At 41.8% G+C, this 18579-nt stretch overlaps 1 protein-coding gene across 3 annotated transcripts in view; it reads left to right on the top strand.

Annotated features, from left to right (window-relative positions):
* The first annotated feature begins 312 nt into the window (after positions 1 to 312).
* The window catches only part of NAV3 (neuron navigator 3), a 544137-nt gene continuing 525870 nt past the window's right edge, over positions 313 to 18579 (top strand). For 2 of the 3 annotated variants that reach the window (XM_057429345.1, XM_057429347.1), the window contains exon 1: positions 313 to 576. The gene's annotated coding sequence lies outside the window, so the exon portion shown is untranslated. Of the gene's footprint in view, positions 577 to 2368; positions 2433 to 18579 lie in introns of those variants that run through there. The other variant, XM_057429346.1, reaches the window with a different exon arrangement.

The following is an 18579-nucleotide window of genomic DNA, read 5'->3' as shown; positions in this document are numbered from 1 at the left end:
GAGGCCTTCGGATCCTGCTGTTACGCATATAATAATTCATAACGCCTAGGGCTACGCACAGCAAACACTTCGCTCCCTTTCCCCCCGTGCCCCTGCGGATCCCCGTATCTTTAGCGACCGGCTCCCGCGGGAAACTTTTGGTTAGAACGGCACACCCAGACGGCCCTCGGCGGCGGGGGCAGCGGCGCCCGGCGAGCACGGCCCCTTTAAATTCCAGCTGTGCGGCGGGGGGGCAGCACCGCTGGCGGCGCGGGGCTGGGGCCGGGGCCGGCTGCCGGTGCGCGGCGGCGAAGAGCAGCCCGCGGCCGGCGGCGGGGAGCGGAGCGCCGAGCTCTGCGCCCGGGGGAGGCGGCGGCTGCTGGCGCCGCGGTCCCTCGCGGAGGCGGAGAGGATGAGGGTGGCTTCTGGCTCTTTTTTTCGCCTCCTCGCGATGATTTCCATAGTAACCTGATCGAGCGGTGCAATTTCGGAAACTGGGGTGGCTTTATTATTATTATTACTAATTCTTTACCCCCCATTTTTGTTTGTTTTCTTCACGCTTCTCCCCCTCGCTCCCCGAGGAGTGCCAGCCGGCAGGTAAGGTGCCCCGACCCCGCGGGGGTATTTCCGCACCGCCGAACTTCCCCGGGCGACAGCGGCGAGGCGCGGGGTCCTGCCCGCCGGGCTCCGCCGTCCGCGGCCGGGGCGGCAGACCGGGGCCGGGGCCCCGCTGTCTGAGGGGGGGGGCGGTGCGTCTGGGCGGGGTGCCGCGGGGCTGGGGAGCCCGGCGGGGGGTGACCCCCCGGGGAGACCGCCGAGCTCTTCTTACCCTCTTTGTTTGCTTGTTCCCAGAGAGGGTTTTATTCTTCCCTTTGTTTCTCCCTCCTTTTCTTCTTCCCCCCATCCCTTCCTTGCCTGGTTTGTTTCCTTGATCATCTTTCCTTCCTCCTCCCTTTTTTGAGGGTGAGACATCGCACACACTTTACCTTAAAATCTGCGGCCAGCGAGGATGCAGCCATCCCGCCGCCCGTTCCCGGTGCGGCCGGTACCCGCCGCATCTCCGAGCTACCCCTATTCCCGGCCATGCCCCCCGCATTGCCCCGCAGCCCTCGCTAGTGCGGGCAGGGACAGCCCTCTCCCTAGAGTCAGAGGGCAGAGGGGCAGAGTAGCCCAAAGCATCTCCCAGCTGGGTAATGCGGTAAGGGTTACTTTCCCCTGGGAGGGGGGTGAAGCAGATCATGGAAACCTGTGAGCAGGTTAGTCTAGAAGCTTCTCTCTCCATGACCCACACCTTGCCCACCCACCTGGGCCTGTCCAAAGAAGTCGAGGATGAGGGACTTGTCTCCTTGCTGCTGCCTTGGTGTTGGGTTGGCATCGGAGCTGATGGTGCCATGAGTCCTGAGCTGCCATCCCAGCCCCAGTCCCTGCTCCTGCTTCACAGCCTCTTCATACTGCCATACAGTGTCTCCCTGGCCTGGGCCATCACCCAGCCCACGTGCAGGTTTGGGTTAGGTGATAAGGACTTCTCCCAGTTGCTGTCATACTCAGTTGGTAGCGCTGTTGCTATTGCCAGGTGGTAGTAGTTCACCAAGCAGGTCTCTGCTAAAACTTACTGTTACTTGCTGGCTTCCACAGCCCTCTGGTTTTCATCCCTAGATGATGGTTTTGACTGTGACTCAGTTTGGGAGGGGGGTGTGTGTGTGTGTGTGTGTGTCATTTTTCATATCAGTTTGCACTGAGCACAATGAATAGATGAGTCTGGTCAAGGCTTTTTGTTTCTGTCATAAGTGATCAATAATCATCTGGTGGTAAGATGATCTTATTACAGAAAAAGCCAAAGTGCACACTGAGAATAGCTAAAATACAAGGTCAATAACTCTTGGGTTATCAACTTTAAACCTGCTTTGCATATTTAAAGATGACGTATTTCTGTCAAAGTAAAGGCAACTTCAAGCTTTTAATGAGCTTTATTCTCAGTGTAAATAATAAGCATATGGTTAAGAGAGGAAACCAGCCTTGCTTCAGGGGTTACCCATCCTTAAACATCCCTGGACCTTTTTAAATCTTTCTTTACTAAAGGTGAATAAGGATGCAGTCCTTTTAGGTGAAGAGAGTTTTATAGCTCCCAATCAAAGGTTGGTTTGTGCCTAGTGCCCAGCAACAGCTACAGGCTTTCCAGACACAAAAGAAAGGCGTAGTCTGTGGCCTGAAGATTGTGCATGCTAAAAAGGCAGTCAGCTGGAGGGTAACACAGATCAACAACCAGCTCCGCCGCCGCTGCCGCCTAGTAACTAGCTTCATACTGGGAAATGTAACAGTACAGTCAGACAAATAATCTGCTGAGGTGCTGGTGGCTCAGAGAGGACTGCTGTAACCCTTCCTTCTGTGGCAGCGGCATGAGGAGCCAGGGCTGCGAGAGAGGGAGCCTGGACAGGAGGAAGCACCCGGGGCAGGTGAGGAAACCTTTCCTGGAGAAGGAGATGAATGCAGTGCTGAAACTGGGGAATGAAACAAGAAAAGGGAGTAGGGCAGATAATCAGCAGGGGAAGAGGTTATGCGGGGACTCAGAGCCTAACATAAAAAGCTTGAAGTAATGAGTTTAATCTACGAAATCTAGTTCTTAAATTGTATGTGCTTGCCAATTAGCTAACCATTCTGCAAATCAGAATGGAATTCAGATCGTATCTTGGTAAATGTATTGACTCTGAAGTGCTGCAAGGAAAAAAAAAATAATCTCTCCTCTTTCCCCTACTGTGGGCTTTAAATGTGAGCAAAAATCAGATCTGAGAATTGAGGAACCTTTTAATACACTAACTTTCCTGAGTTCCCATTCTCTAGCTGAGACTCCCACAGTTAAAATCAAAAACCCCTGTGGTAATATGTCTTCAGGGGACCAAATTCAGAGCAGTCATAAGGCATCTTCACCGGTGAACACAGCAGTGCACTGTGAGGAGGGGTCACCATCAGTCACAATACGGATTAAAGAGCAGGAGATGTGTAGCTGTTACCTTGCGAGCAGCATGCATGCAGTACAAAACACAGTATGGTGACGGAACCTATATCCCTCTTGAGCTCCCCTCATAAACATGTTAATGTTACGTATCTAAAAAAGAGTTGCAAGCATCATCTTTATTCTCCTATATTAGAGTATGTTCATGTAGGTATGTGTTAGTTTATGTATGTCACAGAACAATTTTCAAAATGGCTGAATGGTATTGAATATTGATCCAATTAAAAATACTGTGAACGAATAGCTGAAATCAGTTTCAGATAACTGTAAAAAGTCAGTTTTACATCACTTAAGCAGCTATCTGCAATAGTGCATAGGAACTGACAGAATCGTTCCTAAAGCTATTGTTTCAGCCAGATTTGACCAGTATGGACTTAGGGAAGGTAGAGAGCAACCAGTGTCAGAAATTGCCTCCAAGATCAGCACCCTGGGCAAGAATGTACAGCTGTATTTCACAGTCTGGGATTGTTTGCTTTAGATGGCTAGCGTTAATGTGGTTAATACTGCAGAGGATCAGGAATTCATTATGTTTGGTTGGTAGTGCAGGGATGTAATAATACAGAATTTCTCATTTTCTTAGGGAAGGGTTATCTAATTCATGCTAAATTTTGCAGTTAAGCTCCACATTGAGATGGATCATAAGTGTTTGGCAGGGAGATGTGTAGCTGTTTTTTTTTTAATAGGGAATCTGACTTGCACTGATGCATGTGCAATTTTTTGTACTAGCCGCCTGTGGTATCGCCTGCACGTGTTGATGAAGCAATCTGCCTGAGAGCTATTAGAATTTGCATGGATAGGACTGGTTTGTTTATATGTAGGTCAGTTCTTACTGTGAAGATAAGTGTATGCATGGAAAGTTGTTACCACAGATGGATGCTGGTTTCTGAGAACTGGGTCCCATCTCTTTAAGATAAACTTTCATGTATAATGTCAGAGAAACAAGCAAGTTGGGGGCAAAAATACTACTGTGTTTTTGATTATGTTCTGCATTCAGTTTATGCTAGTCATTATAACGCACATTGCAAGGATCTAACACTATGCTTGCCATGAAAATACTTGGGATTTTGTTGGTGTAAAATCAGAGCTTTACCCACATGCGCAGTGTTCGCCTGACAATTGTTGTAAGAAATGCTATGGTAAAACTCCTTGAAGAAACATCTTGGAGAAAGATGTAATATGTATTGGTAATCACTGTATGTTTTGCTTTTAATCCTCTAATGTTTCTTTTCTACTCTTGGAAATAACTGCATACAAATAACACCTCTTCACTCAGTTGTTTTTCTCACTTTCCTCTGTATATTTGGAATTGTATCTATTTAATTGAGTGACAATGAGTGATCCAACAGATAGATAGGGTAATGGGAGTCTGAGCTGCCCTCTCTTCTCAACTGGAAATTAGCAGACCAGAGTTTGGCTTTGAGTCCCATCTCTGAGCATCCTTCAAGGCTCACCAGTCCTGGTGGTTCCAGTCCCCTGGAGTTGGATTATCATAAGGCATTTCAGAAACCCTGTGTAGAGCAGAAGCATTTAAAAAGCTGGTCCCTTTTCTGACAGAGCTTCTTGGTCCTCACTGGCTACTTAGAGCACTGATTCACATGGTTGCCTGCTTGCAAAATCAGGTGTCGTCTGAGGAGCTCATTGTTGGATGGTGCAAGCAGAAGCACTCTCTACATAACTATGTATGTGCAGCTCATGAAAATGTGAACAAAAGTGGCTTCTCACAGGGATTTCTGTGAAATGGAGCCAGTTGATCCTGAGGCCCACTGAGCTTTGGCTGTTAACTTCTGTGGAGGGAGAAGATGTTCAGGGCTCTCAGGAGCAGGCCAGTAAATGTCTCTTACTGCAGTGACTGGTTTGCAGTATTTGTGTTTAAGTGGAGCCTAGAGAACTCAAGTCAGGCTCTTGGCCCTGTAGAGCAAATATACTCCACATCCAGACACTTACATCAGTAGGCCTATTTCAGATGAGATGGCAAGGTCCTTCTAGATTAATTCCAAGAGACAGAAAGCGACTGTGAGTAAGAAAAATAAGGTTATGCTGTATGCCTACTGGTATGTTGATGACTTTCCATGTCTGAACGTAATTGAAAAAATAATGTTATTCTGTTATATCATGATACAGTCATGGTTTACTTGTCCTGTAGCAGTGGGTGCTAAGCTAGAATTTGAAATAGAGGTGGTCCTTATTGGTGCTTGGAGAGTAGCCCACTGATGATACCTTTTAGATGGAAGCATTGAAAATGATTGAGTAGTAACTGAAAGCTGATGAAGTAATAGTGTTAGTAAAGAAAGTGAAGATTTATACTGACCCAGACAAATGTTTCCTTAAAGTTAAAAAAAAAGCCTGAGAACTATTAAAGATCACAGGAAAGAATGCTTGACTGAGAGCTGACAGAAATGGAAAAAGTTGTTGTTTCACCAGATTTTAATGAATCTTCTGTCACTGACAAATAGAAAACTTGACATTTTTTGATTATTCAGAACCATGTGCATAGACAGATAAAATGTAATCCTAGAGTCCTTTTAAGTGGGATATCCTGTGATGTTCTAAATAATTTGATTTGGAATGAGAATATACCAAATGTATTTACATGATATAAAACCAACATGAGATATTTTTCGTATTAGATTTATTACATATATACCTTCTTCTATGTGGAAAAATTAGATAAATGTGCTCTTCTCTCTGTGCTATTGACATTTTCATTGGCAAAATGATGGATGCTATTTGAAACAAAATGGCTTGCTGATGACTAAGAGAATCACTGGTTTAGATTTGGGAAGAAATATCTTCCACAAGGCAGATAGTACAATCTGTAAATGAAGCATTAATCAAGTTTACAGTTATAAATCTGAAATTATGGGGCAATTACCTTTTTCAGGAGTAGTTACTGTGTTGAGGATTCTGTTTTGCTCGTATTTGGCTATTTTTCGCCATGATGTCAAATACCAGTGAAATGTTACTTTTTCTTTTTCAAGTATATGTGCAACACCCAGCTTTTTTTTTCAGCTAGTAGGCTGAGTTCCACCAGGCTTTGAAATAGAGGTCCATGTCTGCCTCCGTTTTATATAGCGTCAAGTTAGAACTGATCCTAAGTAACACAGCAATTTGGAAGAGCATGTTGGAAGCAACATTGTCTAATAGTTCATTATGAACAATTCTGTTTACTGCAGATGAACGGGTTTTATAATAAAAGTCCAACTGGACTATAAAACCTTAATCTTTCGTCTTTGGACTATGTCCTAATGCGTTGTTATTAAACCATAAAAATCGGTAAAGCAGGGGCAAAAAGATTAAATTGGCAATATTTAAAATAACCTTTACAAACTAGCAGTTAAAAATTGTTGAAGAAACAGCTGATGAATTTGCAGAAGAACCTATGAAGATAAGGGTTACTGTGATCTATTTAAGGACACCACAAATTCATGCAGCCTCGCTCTTCTGGAAGTACCAAATCCAAATATACTTACAGAAAGTCTTAACTTGCAACAGACGAAGCTGATTAGTCATCCAAACCACCAAAATAGTTAAGGCAAGAGTCAGTATATCTTGGAATGTACACTAAAGAATTGCTTTAGTTATTAAAAGCATTTCAATATGCATAAGGCACTGAGTTAAAGTACAAATTATTAGGCAGTGTAAGACTCCAGCAAAATCACTATTATTTAATTTTGAAGCTGTATCTGCATGTCACAGATACAAACTCCTGTAGAGCTCATATATTGTGGGGCATGATGTCTCTAAGATATCTCTGAGGAAGCTGAAACATATAATTCTGAAGGATAATGAGAAGGGGGTACCTTTGCATGTAGGAATTGCCTCAGTAAGACTGAGTAAAAGTGAAAGGAGTGTGTGCCACATCAGCACTGATGCACAGTATGTTTTCAAAGTGCTTGTTTTGAGATGCAGTTTGCTTATGAAGAGAGAGGCAGGGACCAATTTTAATGGAAAACAACCCAAAATAATAGTAATTTATTCTGGAGCAGTAGTAAGTGAACTAGGTCATTACTTTGGAGAGTCTGGGAGGAATTTGTTTTTCTTCTGTTTCTAGAAAACACCATTTATGTAACTATGTAACCTGTTGTCCTTTCTCTTGAGTGTGAAAGCAGTCCAGTGGTTCTCTCACCGTGGTACAGAGGTAATGAAGGCAAACCTTCAGAGACTGTCACAACATTGTCATTATTTTGGCAGTGCATTGGAGATAATTTTGGCAATGAGACAAAGAAGCTCTGCATTGATAAGCAGGTTTCAAGCTGGACAGATGGGTAGAAATAAACAGTCCCAAGTGGTCAGATACCAGTTTAAAACCACCCTGCTGAGATTTTTATTGTTTGCAGAATACAGTGCCCAGATCATGTATGACTTCTAAATAAAAGAAGTGGCTGTTTAGCTTTTTTTTCCTTCCTCCCTCTGCCCAACACTAATCCTCCTAGAAGCTATGCTGAAACATATAGAGGGCAGGGAGGTGATTTGAAACAGCCAGCATGGCTTCACCAAGGGCAAATCTTGCCTGACCAACTTAGTGGCCTCCTATGGTAGAGTAACTACATCAGTGGGCAAGAGAAGAGCTACAAATGTCTTCTATCTGGACTGCTGTAAGGCCTTTGACATGGTCTCCCCCAACATCCTTCTGTCTAAATTGGAGAGATATGGATTTGATGGATGTACTGTTTGGTGGATGTACTGTTTGGAAGAATTGATTGAATGAGCTATGGTCAATGGCTCAAGTCCAGATGGAGGTCAGTGATGAGTGGTTTCCCTCAGGGATCTGTATTAGGACCAGTACTGTTTGATATATTCATTAATGACTTAGTGGGATCAGGTTCACCCTCAGCAAGTTTGGGGATGACACCAAGACGAGTGGTGCAGTTGACACGCCTGAGGGATGGGATGCCATCCAGAAGGAAACGGACAAGCTCAAGAAGTGGGCCCATGTGAACCTCACCAGGTTCAACGAGGCAAGTACAAGGTTCTGCACCTGAGTTTGGGCAACCCCTGGTGTCAATAAAGGCTGGGGGATGAAAGGATTGAGAGGTTGAGTGAGGTGATTCTGCACCGCTGCTCTTGTCATGTGAGACCCCACCTGAAGTGCTGTATCCAGCTCTGGAGTCCTCAACAGGGGAATGATATGGACCTATGGGAGTGAGTCCAGAGGAGGGCTACATAAATGATCAGAGAGGTGGAACACTTCTCCCATGAAGTCAGGCTGACACAGTTGAGGTTGTTCAGCCTGGAGAAGAGAAGGCTCTGAGGAGAGTTTATTTTAGGCTTTCAAAAGCTAAAGGGGGCTTATAAGGAAGATGAGGACAGACTTTCTAGTAGGGCCTGTTGTGGTAGGACAAAGAGTGCCTGTATTTGGTGTGGCTGCTTCTTATTTTTGTTATCTGACAAAGTTTTGCAAATGGGTTTCACAGAACACAGTAACAAAGCGTTTTTCTCCTGCTTTCTTGCTTTTGTCCAGCAAACGCCATCTTTCCTAAAATGAGAAAAGCTCTTCAAAGAAGAGAAAGGACAAGCAGCAAAGGCGGCAGAAAGTAAGACCCCGTCAGCAGATATGAAAGCAGTTGTAGCTAGGCTGATTAAATAAAGCTCCCCTGATTCTGAACATTGAAATGTCCCTTTGAATTTTTTGAAAACTTATGTTTCAACACTGCTGAGAAAAGGAAAACCAAACAGAGTGACCAGAACATTGGAAGACAAAATATTTTAGTTAGGGATTTCTTTGTTTGTTTAGAAGAGGAGATGGAACAGGAAGATGATTTGGTTTTGGATACATGTTTCATTTTTTTTCATTCAGGGTCAGGCACTTGGTTTCATTGTCAAGAATTAAGGACTGATAACACATTTCACTACCATATATAATTTTATGGCCATTGTTTCCACCTAAGTAATCTCACCTTCCTCACAGCACTCCTACCAACATGAAGAACCAGCAGTGCTCTAGACCATCTTTCTTTGGGTTACATGACCTACCTCCAGCCTAACCTCTCTCTTACTCTAGTACAGAGAAAAGGGAGAAGATGATCTTAAGGTCCTTTCCAACCCTAATGATTCTATGATTCTATGATTCTAACTAAACTCTACTACACAAATCACTAAGTGTTCCTTTTTGACACATGCTGAACTGAAAGGACATTTTAGTTTTTAATTAAAGTAGCTAAAAGGAGTTGAATGAAAGGACTTTTGTAACATGAATTACTCTAGGTGTAGTACAAGAAACATACATCCTTGTTTCATGTAGTTTCCTTTTACAATTCATTGATGAACAGATGAAGGCAAAATGACAGTCCACATCAGTCAACTTTTGGACTAGATTTTGCTGGTAATGGCAAAGCGTGGTGGAAGTCTTGAATGTGATAGTGGCACTAAAAAAGATGCAAGTGATGGTTTGAGCTTAACGTAGGCTACTTGTCTATATGATTGCATACTGATGGTATTTATATCCACATTTTCTGTGCATTTTAAACAATGCTTTTGTCCCTGTGGTCATTTTGTTACGTCTCTGTAACTGCTAAACACCTCTGACTTTAACTCTGAGTTGGTTTTGACTAAAGCTCAGAAATTTGTTTTTAAAAGGTATACTATGTTAGAAACCAAACATGAATTTCCCTCAGTTACAGTATGTTGGCTGTAAGATAATTTTCTGTAATCTCATCCATAGAGGAATCAATTAAGAATTCTTGGTACTTACCAACACATTCCCTTGCTATTCATTTTGTGCCCTTGCTGTTCATTTTGTGCGCTTTGATAGAAGATGAAGCTTGAATGCATTTGATTTATATTTTTGTTTAGGAGGGGGAAATTTATGAATATCTCTTTTGTAATGGATCTTTGTGAATTACTACCATTGCATGGTTTTTTTTTTTAATTAGCTAGCATATTGCAAATAGTTCCCAGTGTGGGTAACAAACAAAGTTCCTTAAGTTATCTTGTGGATGTCAAGTAACTAGTTTGGGGACTTCTGGCTACCTGGAAAGCAATCAGATCATGTGGCTATTTTTGGCATTTCTTCGGTTTGCTTTTACCTTTTTTCTTTTTTTATTTGTAATCTTAGAAAGGTAAGCGGCCATACTGGATACAATATTGGCTAAGCGGTGGCTTAAATGTTGAGTAAAAGTAATTAGCACTTATGAATTTGTATTTTCCCAACTTCTTTCAGAGTAAATAACCACTTCTCTTGAAGCTATCGCCACTATTATCTGTGGCCAGATTGAAGAAGAAAGCACTATGCTGATTCAGGTATGGCTGGCTACTTTGACAGCTACAAGGATTAAATCCTAGTGGTTCTGCCAGGCATACTGCTAGTCTGATTGCTTCTGTTGGGTTTATCACCATGGGAAGCTTTTTTGGTTTTGTTTTATTTTTTGTTCATTTTTTTTTTTAGAGAAAGAAATCTGGAGAAGCCTTTTGAAATAATAAATGTTATTGATCTTGAATCCTTATTTCAGTTGCATGTGATAAATTTCATAGTAGTTTCCAGGTTTGGTATTAGTCACCTGTGAACTGTCCACTTGTAGATTCCAGAAAGAGTGAACTTCTCCAGGCATTCCTTCAAAAGACTGTGTATGTGGTCATACTCAAAGTAGGCTAAAATAAGCAAAAACTCCAGACTCCCTCTATGAGGCAGATGTAAGCCTGTGTTTCTTAAAGTATTTTTGCTGTTCTATGTTGCTGCGTGTGCAGGTAGATGATGGAGAAAGCTGTTTGGGTTGGTATTTAGAGTTTGCTTTACTCCTACTGTGTATTTTGTCATCATGAAGAACTTCATTCTTCTCCTGAAATTGAGTATCTAAGTGGATTGGTGACTGAAATCCAATGCAGTGACAGGGTCTTTTGCACAGTCTTTGATCACTTTATTCCTGAATGACTGTAGTCCTTCTGGCATTGTTTGCTCTGTGCAGGAACACACTTTATTCATGTATTTCTGGAAGTATCAATACTAGCCCATATCAAGTAAATATGGAAGTATCAAGTACTAGCCCTTATCAAGTAAATAGAAGTATCTATAGCTAGCCCCATATTTTCCTACATTCTTTGAACTATGTTGTATTTTATAATGTTAAAACTAATAGAGCAAATACATGCATGAGAAAAAGAAATACTTTACCCCGTATGCTACGTTCTGAAATATTTTCCTTTTCTCTGTGTTAGCAGAATTGACAGAGCCCTTCAATGTGAGACTTTTGAAGAGTAAAGTAAAATCAGTTTCACTAGTTACAAAGGATCATTGAAAGAATTTGCTAGCATCAATGACATGATTAAAGACCTGATGTAGACCAGGTGTGGGCCCATGAAATTCCCAGGTGCACAAACTTATCAGCACTTTTTAAAACATAGGTTATGGTATAGCTGAGGGCTGTTGTTGGCAGATCTGCTCCTCCCTAACTTATCCAGCCTCTGCTCATGCTGATGGAAACTTCAGTGCAGTAACTTTATGTCACATAATTCAATGATGTTAAAGTAGGATAATTCATTCCTTTCCTTCTCACATTTTATTTCTTTCTATTAAATAAATTTCAGGCTCAGAAGTAACAAGAGAGTTGAGCTTGTGACCTGAATAAATCTGAGATTTACTTGCAGAGTATTTCTAATCCCATCACATGTGCCTTCCTTTTTCAAACTGTGTTTCTCTCTAGTAATATCACATTAGTTTTTAATGTAGAGATTTTGAGGCAACTGAGTTGCAATCATTTTCATTTTATGATGATCAGTCAGTGCGTGCAAGTCAAATCCTGATTTATTCCGACCATTAGGTGGCAGAGATTCTTGCAAGCATTACGTTGTGCCAGAAGCAGACTTTTCTGATACTCCAGCATGTATATTGTGATCTTCAGACAGTCAGAGCCACAGAATTAGTGTTTCCTTCCTTGCAGAATGAATGGGGCAAGTAAGACTTTTCTCAGGAGGGAGAAGAAGGTGGCCTCCAGAGGTCCAACACGCTGTTCCTCATAGACAAGAGTGGTCCTAGACTGACATAATAATGGCTTTAGTGTCATCATAGCCCAGTTCCTTTTTCTTACAGGATCTGAAGTACCTGAGAGTTTTTGTGTAGCCACAGTTACACTTGAAGTAAGCCAAACGAAGCTTGGTGTTAGGCATGCAGGTTACTCATGGCTGCTTCATTGTTGCACTGACACACAGGATTTTCAATGTATGCCACCGAATACATCAGATTATCCTGCTGTTAAGGCAGTTATTTAAAATGCATATGTACTGCTGCTGAAGTTAATTTTCTGAACATGTGTGGTACTTGTGGAGAAGTAGAAGAGACAGAAGCGCACACCAAATGCATTTTTAGAAGCAGTGAGTAATACAAAGGTAAAAAGGGCCTGAGATGCTTATGTTCCTTTTTTAAATACTTCTGTGAATTGCTGAATTATTCAGTGCTTGTTAGAAAAAGTATGAATACCCATCCCTAGCTGCACATGTGTGAAATAGCTCCTAGGTGTACCCATGCTGTCCTGGGGAGCAGAGAAGACATTTCCAGCATTGTACTGCTTGAGGCATTGTCTTCCTTCTACCCAGCCCTCTCATTCACGGCTCCTGTGAGGTAAAATGGATGATAGTATTCAGTGACCCATACCACCGCTTTCCACTTTGAGAACCTGAAATAGATTTTCCTTGTCTGTGCCATGTGAAAGTCATGTCTATGCCCTATGACCCATTGCCTGAAGCATGAAGAAGAACAAATAGCAGAGACGCTGGAGCTTCAGGCAGCAGCAAACTGTCTGCAGAGCACCAGAACATGGAACTTTCTTGCTCTGTGTTACCAGCCTCCGCTGACAGCTCTAAAGATTTCTAGAATTGGCCAAGGTAATTATAAAGTGTACATGTTGCTGGATGAAGAGCAGTACATGTGCAGTGCCTTCCCATCCAGGGTAATGGAGAGTAGCTCCACAACAGAAGGGATTTTAGCAATAAGCTTAACATATTATAATAATATATAATAAGCTGTTCCTAGTACAGTGGTTAAATAAGTCCAGAAGTGCTAAGGAAACACGTTCTGGGCTTGCTTAGCATTGACTCCTCTGTGTTTTTGAACATGAGTTGTCATCTAAGAGTATTCAAGCACCAGGATGCTTGTCTGGAAACAGTCAGAAGTCAGATCCATCGATATCTACTTGCTAAGATCAAAGGTGTTTGGTGTAGGTTGTTATTCCTGAAGAACAGTTATTAGTTCATCTGGTTTTCATATTCAGCAAAGCATGTTTTCAGGAGAGTGGAATTAAACCTAATGAGGGACCTGCAAGCTGAGTCTGTCCAGCCAGCCTTGATTCACCAGAGGTTGTTGGATTTCACTTGCATTTTTTTTTCTCTTCTCTAATTTGATCACTTAAAAGAGTTTGAGAATTATTTTCTGAGTAAGCACGGCAGCCCTTGTTTTCACTGCTGAAAAGATGACTTGGGAAGAATGTTCCTTCTGTAAATAGCAGGAATAATGCTAGTTATTTGCACTGCATCACAAATACAGTTCAGGCAGAATTTAAAAAACAATGAGACTTAGAAATGAAAAAGATGTATTATGCCAACAGATTCCTTCTTCCTCTCAGGAAAGGACAGAGAATAAGTTCTTAGATAAGAACTTACAAGCTCTAAGATAAGTTGTTACACTTTTGATAACTTTTTTTTTTTCTGTTGATATGGCAGTTTTTTACTGAAGACTTCTGACAACGCTTTAGATAGTAACTTGTATTGATTTCCCAATTATTAAGAATGTACCCACTTACAGAAACTTTCTAAACAGCACAGTTGTAAAGGTTAATTGTTCAGATGTAATTAGATGCATACTCTGTGCTCAAAAGAGCTGGTGAATGTCTACAGTTGCGTTATTTAAGTAATTTAAATTTGTCTTGGACTAATGCCATTATCTCTAAAATCAAAATCTGCTTTGTAGTGCTTGATTATCTTCTTGCTTAAAATATTTGTGTTGTGATGTCCGTATCTTCAAGGTGCTACTGAAACTGGTCTTTTCATCCTTAAAAAGCAAACAAAACTTGAGCAAACTCTTTAGAGAAGTGAAACAGTCGCTTTTCTCTAGCGGTCATTCCCTTCAGACTTCAGAACAGAAGGCAAAGCCTGTTTTCTGTGCAGTGGTTTTCTGAAGATTAAGAGCAAAATAATTACTACTTTACAGCTGTGTGAATCAGTGAGACACCAGGCAAGAATAGTTGGGTGTGCGTTGAAAGACAGGGAGGTGATGGTGTTAATGGAAAAGAAGTGGGTGGTAGTCCCACATTAAAGACCCTGGGATATTAACCTTTGACTTGCACATGTTGTTTATTTCATGCTTGATTAATGTTTTTTAAGTTTAGAAGGAAACTTAAAGGCACCTTTTGGCCTTTTAAACAATGTACACGTTCCGGGGAACACTTCTCTTTGTTTTGGTTTGTTGGAAAGGGGAAAATCGAATGGTGTTATTCAGACTCAGCCATTTGATTGCTTTTATAGCAGTAGTTGATGATCTCTTATTTGGACCCTGGGTAATTTCATTGGGAGTGCAAACATGCTGGATTCATCCGGAGGATTAACTGAATTCTCTGCATAAGGAGGGTGACCTTGTCATGCACAATGTGTATGGCTATGCGAGGTGCTGGTTCTTCTTGCTCTTTGGGCAGGTTTGTGTTTTGTTTTAAATATTTCTGAAGTTTGTATGCTAGCTTATCCACGTGCCCTTCCCCATTTATATTTTTGAGTGAGTGCTGACAGTATTTTGAATGTGGCGTGATGTCAGTGTCTTCCAGATACTGGTGCCAACAGCCTTTTATCCTAAAAAAGATACAAGGAATGAGTACCGGACAAAATTCTGCCTCTGTCACATGTGTAGGTTCTTATTGATTCCCAGAGGGAACTACACCTGCCTGCAAGAGCCTGATTGAGTTTATAAACCTCTGGTCATGCCTTGAGACAGGTTAGCTGTAGGATGAATGAACTGGGTTGAGTACTACTCCACTGACAGTGTTGTGTTTCATATTTTAACTCTCAGAGCAGTAAATTGTCACCTTTGTATATGACCCCTTCATATTTCCAAAGCATATTCAGTGTGATCAGTGCAATTTACTTGATCTTTGTATTTTACATAAGACCCCTAAATTCCCATTCCTCGGTGTGACATAATATGGATCAGCTTTTTTTAAGGTCTTTGGGTACCAAGTTCCCATTAAATTATACAGGTCCCTTCTGTAGTTCTGAAATTCTAACCCTAAAGGTCTTGGGTGGGAAATAATCCCCATTTTGCTCCAATCCTTAGTGCAAATTTCTTTAAACAATGTAGCATATCTATAGATATATATTTTTCTGTAGCTGTTTTTCCTTGCATTACGTTAGTGAAATGCCTTGTACATAATCACCTACAAAGAGCTTTGGGTTGAAAAATCAGCATAATGAAATGTTGTTTAGTGTTGCAGACTTTGTTTGCATAGCATGCAGTTTTATTTCTGTAAACATCAGATATTCATATCTGTTATTTATGTAAATTTCTATGTCTGCTATAGATTTGCAATCTTTGCATATTCTCTATTGAACTTTGATTATGCTGTTTGTAAAACACAGACAAGAATTTAATGCCCATTCCTGGTGATGATGAAGCATTTTCTTGCTTCTCAGAAGTATACTTAATCTTTTAATTTTATCAGAGGTGGAATTTAAATAGATACATCTGAAAAGCTAACTGGAGGAGTATGTTTTGATAGTTTGGGAGCTTTCAGTAAACCGTACGTGACTGTGAGAAGAGCTGCTGTGTGTGGGAGTACTGGTGTTTGAACTGCTGATTGCTGCCAAAGGTTACTGGAGTGAAGACAAATGAATCCTTCAAGGCAATTAAAAGTAATGTACTTGGTGAAACAGAAGCTGCTAATCCCTTCCAGTTTTATATAACTTTATATTTAGGCCAGCATGCCAGTGACATAAACTGCACAGAAGGTGAAAGCCACTGCTAAAACTTGAGTATGGATGGTGTGCAGTGACATGTCTTTTGGGGAGGAAGGAGTACCAGGAGCATATCACACTAATGGTCTACACACTCCAGTGACTCCCCATTCAATTCCAAATACACTTTGAGGTCCTGATCCTGCTGTTCTTAATGGACTAGGGCCTGTCCTGGAGACTACCTTTCCATTTTGAGCCAGGATGCATAGGTTTAACAAGGATGCTGCACTGATTACAGCCCTGCGTGAAACTGGGAGGCAGAGGCAGAAGAATGCTTTAAGCACGAGTTAAGCAACCAGCAAAGGTCAAAGTGAGCCTGGACCTACTTACGGCCAAAATTTTCCCTGTAAATCTTCTCTCAGCAGAGAGATCCAAATTAATTTAATTTTCATAGCTGGCAAGAAGTGGGAAGAGGAAAAGGGTGGAGTAATAGGATAGAAAAGAGCATGGGAATCAAAAAAATGCAGGGGAATGTAATAAGCATGTGTTGTTCTGGAAAGAGGGCTGATTTAAAAAAATTAAACTTCCTGCTATTAACTAAAATAATGCAAATCCAAACAAGCTTAAAATAGACATCTTTCCTATTTTTCCATTAAAAAAGGAGGAAAAAAACACCTCTGATTTTTTTCTAGTTTGTTTGTTTATTTTAAGATGAGACTTGCATGTTGTCTCTGTTTCCAATATCAGGTTTCTGCGCCCTCACAAAAATGCATGTTAACTACTGGGCAGTTGAAGGGTCATCACTTCAGTTCTGCTGAAAGCAAAGTGGTATCTGTTAGCAAGAAGATTAAAGAGGAAGAAACAGTTGAACCCAGGGGTCAGAGTATCCTCTGGGCAGAAAGTGTTGCTGCCCTAAGCAGGTCAATGCAGCTGAACTTTTAATATATAGAGGATATAACTTATTGTGCTACAACCAGAACTTAATTTTGTAACATTTCATACTATACTTCTACTATATATTTAGACATAGTCTGAAAAAGACTGGGACAGGTAAACCCATATAATGGGTAAATGTCCATGTGAATCATTCTTTGCTTTCTGTACGTTTGTTGGTTTGCCTCGGGGAACTCAGCAGAAGATGGTGACACAACTGCCCTGACTGCCTCCCTCCTAGCACCAGGTCAGTAGGACATGTGCCTCAAAGTCACTTTGAGAGTCTCAAATATTACCTATTTTCACACTCAAAGAAGCAGGCTTACAGTGCAAAGCATTTTTTCTCTCTAAAATTCAGCACATTTTGATTACTGCTAATCTATGAGAGAAGTAATGCAGTGAGATGCAGGTATTTTTACTGCTTACATTTATGTAGTGTGTGCTGCTGCTGTAATGTAGGGGTTCAAAGAATCTAAAATGTCTTTATGGCTATAGAAACTGCAGGGTTTTTAGGTTTCTAAATGGAATGCTAAGAGAAAAAGCTCACGTTTTTCATCTTTATAATGATCCCATCTCTTGCCCATTTACTTCAAAGGATTTCTCTAAGCACACAAATAAGTCAAGGCCAATACATTACGTTTAAAAAATATAACTCAGAGCAGAAGTTCACAAAATGCCATTCTTCCCCATCCTTCTCCAAACGATCTGACCATCAAATCATCATCTTTTTTTTTTTTACTGAGGACATCTCATGTTGTGAGGATGTGTGCTGCACCTTTACCCTCTGATCCTCAGACAATTGTTTGTTAGCCCTAGTACTGAGATACCAAAATGCAGCCTTCTCTTCTCCAGGCTGAACGGCCCCAGCTTTCTCAGCCTGTCTTCATATGGGAGGTGCTCAAGCCCCTTATCATCCTTGTGGCCCTTCTCTGGGCTTGTTCCAATTCCATTTCCTTCTTATGTTGAGGACACCAGAACTGCAGACAGTGCTCCAAGTGGGGTCTCACAGGAGCAGAGTGGAGGGGCAGGATCACCTCCTTCCACCATGCTTCTTTTGAGGCAGCCAAAAGCATGCTGAGCTGTCTCAGCAGTAGCGCTGGGTCTAACTGGTTGAAAGTTAGTTCAGATACCTCTAAACTGCAGCCATGCTATGAGGGCAGGTGCACACTGCAGAGTGTGTAGGCAGTGCTTCTCACTGCTGGTAGTGCAGGTTAACTGTGACCTTCCTTTCTCTAGCTGTCTCCTCCCCAGGGCATCCCTGTGTAATGCACCTCACTTCCAGGTATGTAATGGGAAGTTGATTTTCCTGTTCCATGAAGTTGCACTGATTATGGGCAATCTAACTGTTTCCGAAGGCAATCTTCCTTGAAACTGGCCAGGAAGGGCGTGCAAGTGTTCTTGGCTGAGGTCAAACAAGGCCCGGTTTTGCCTTTCTTTGTATGGAAGAGAAAGGCAAAACTGGACCTTTGCTCTCTGTATGGCAGTGGTAAAAGCAGGGGCAAAGCAGCAGAGTAGTGTGAGGAAAATACTCTTTACTGAAGACATGCTGAGCTAGACAATGGGAGCTGTTGTCTATGGTAATACCTGGATCAAAGAGGTCACATCAGGTGCCCTTGAGACAGCACTGCTGTGTCCCAGGGGACGCACTGTCTAACCACTAGCAGAGACACCAAAATAGCAACAACCAAATGAACAGATGGAGAAGGTGGTAAGGGAAAGGATGGGAGATTGAGCTGGAACACAGGAGGAAAGGTGAACACTCCTCCACTGGCAAAGGATAGACTGGATCAGCT

Source organism: Pezoporus wallicus, unplaced genomic scaffold (assembly GCF_028554395.1).
Source record: "Pezoporus wallicus isolate ANWC-B61680 ecotype Strahan unplaced genomic scaffold, APGP_CSIRO_Pwel_v1 contig_5069, whole genome shotgun sequence".
Lineage (NCBI taxonomy): Eukaryota > Metazoa > Chordata > Aves > Psittaciformes > Psittacidae > Pezoporus > Pezoporus wallicus.
Note: the sequence above shows the minus strand (reverse complement) of the source record. Positions and strands in the feature narration are given on the sequence as shown.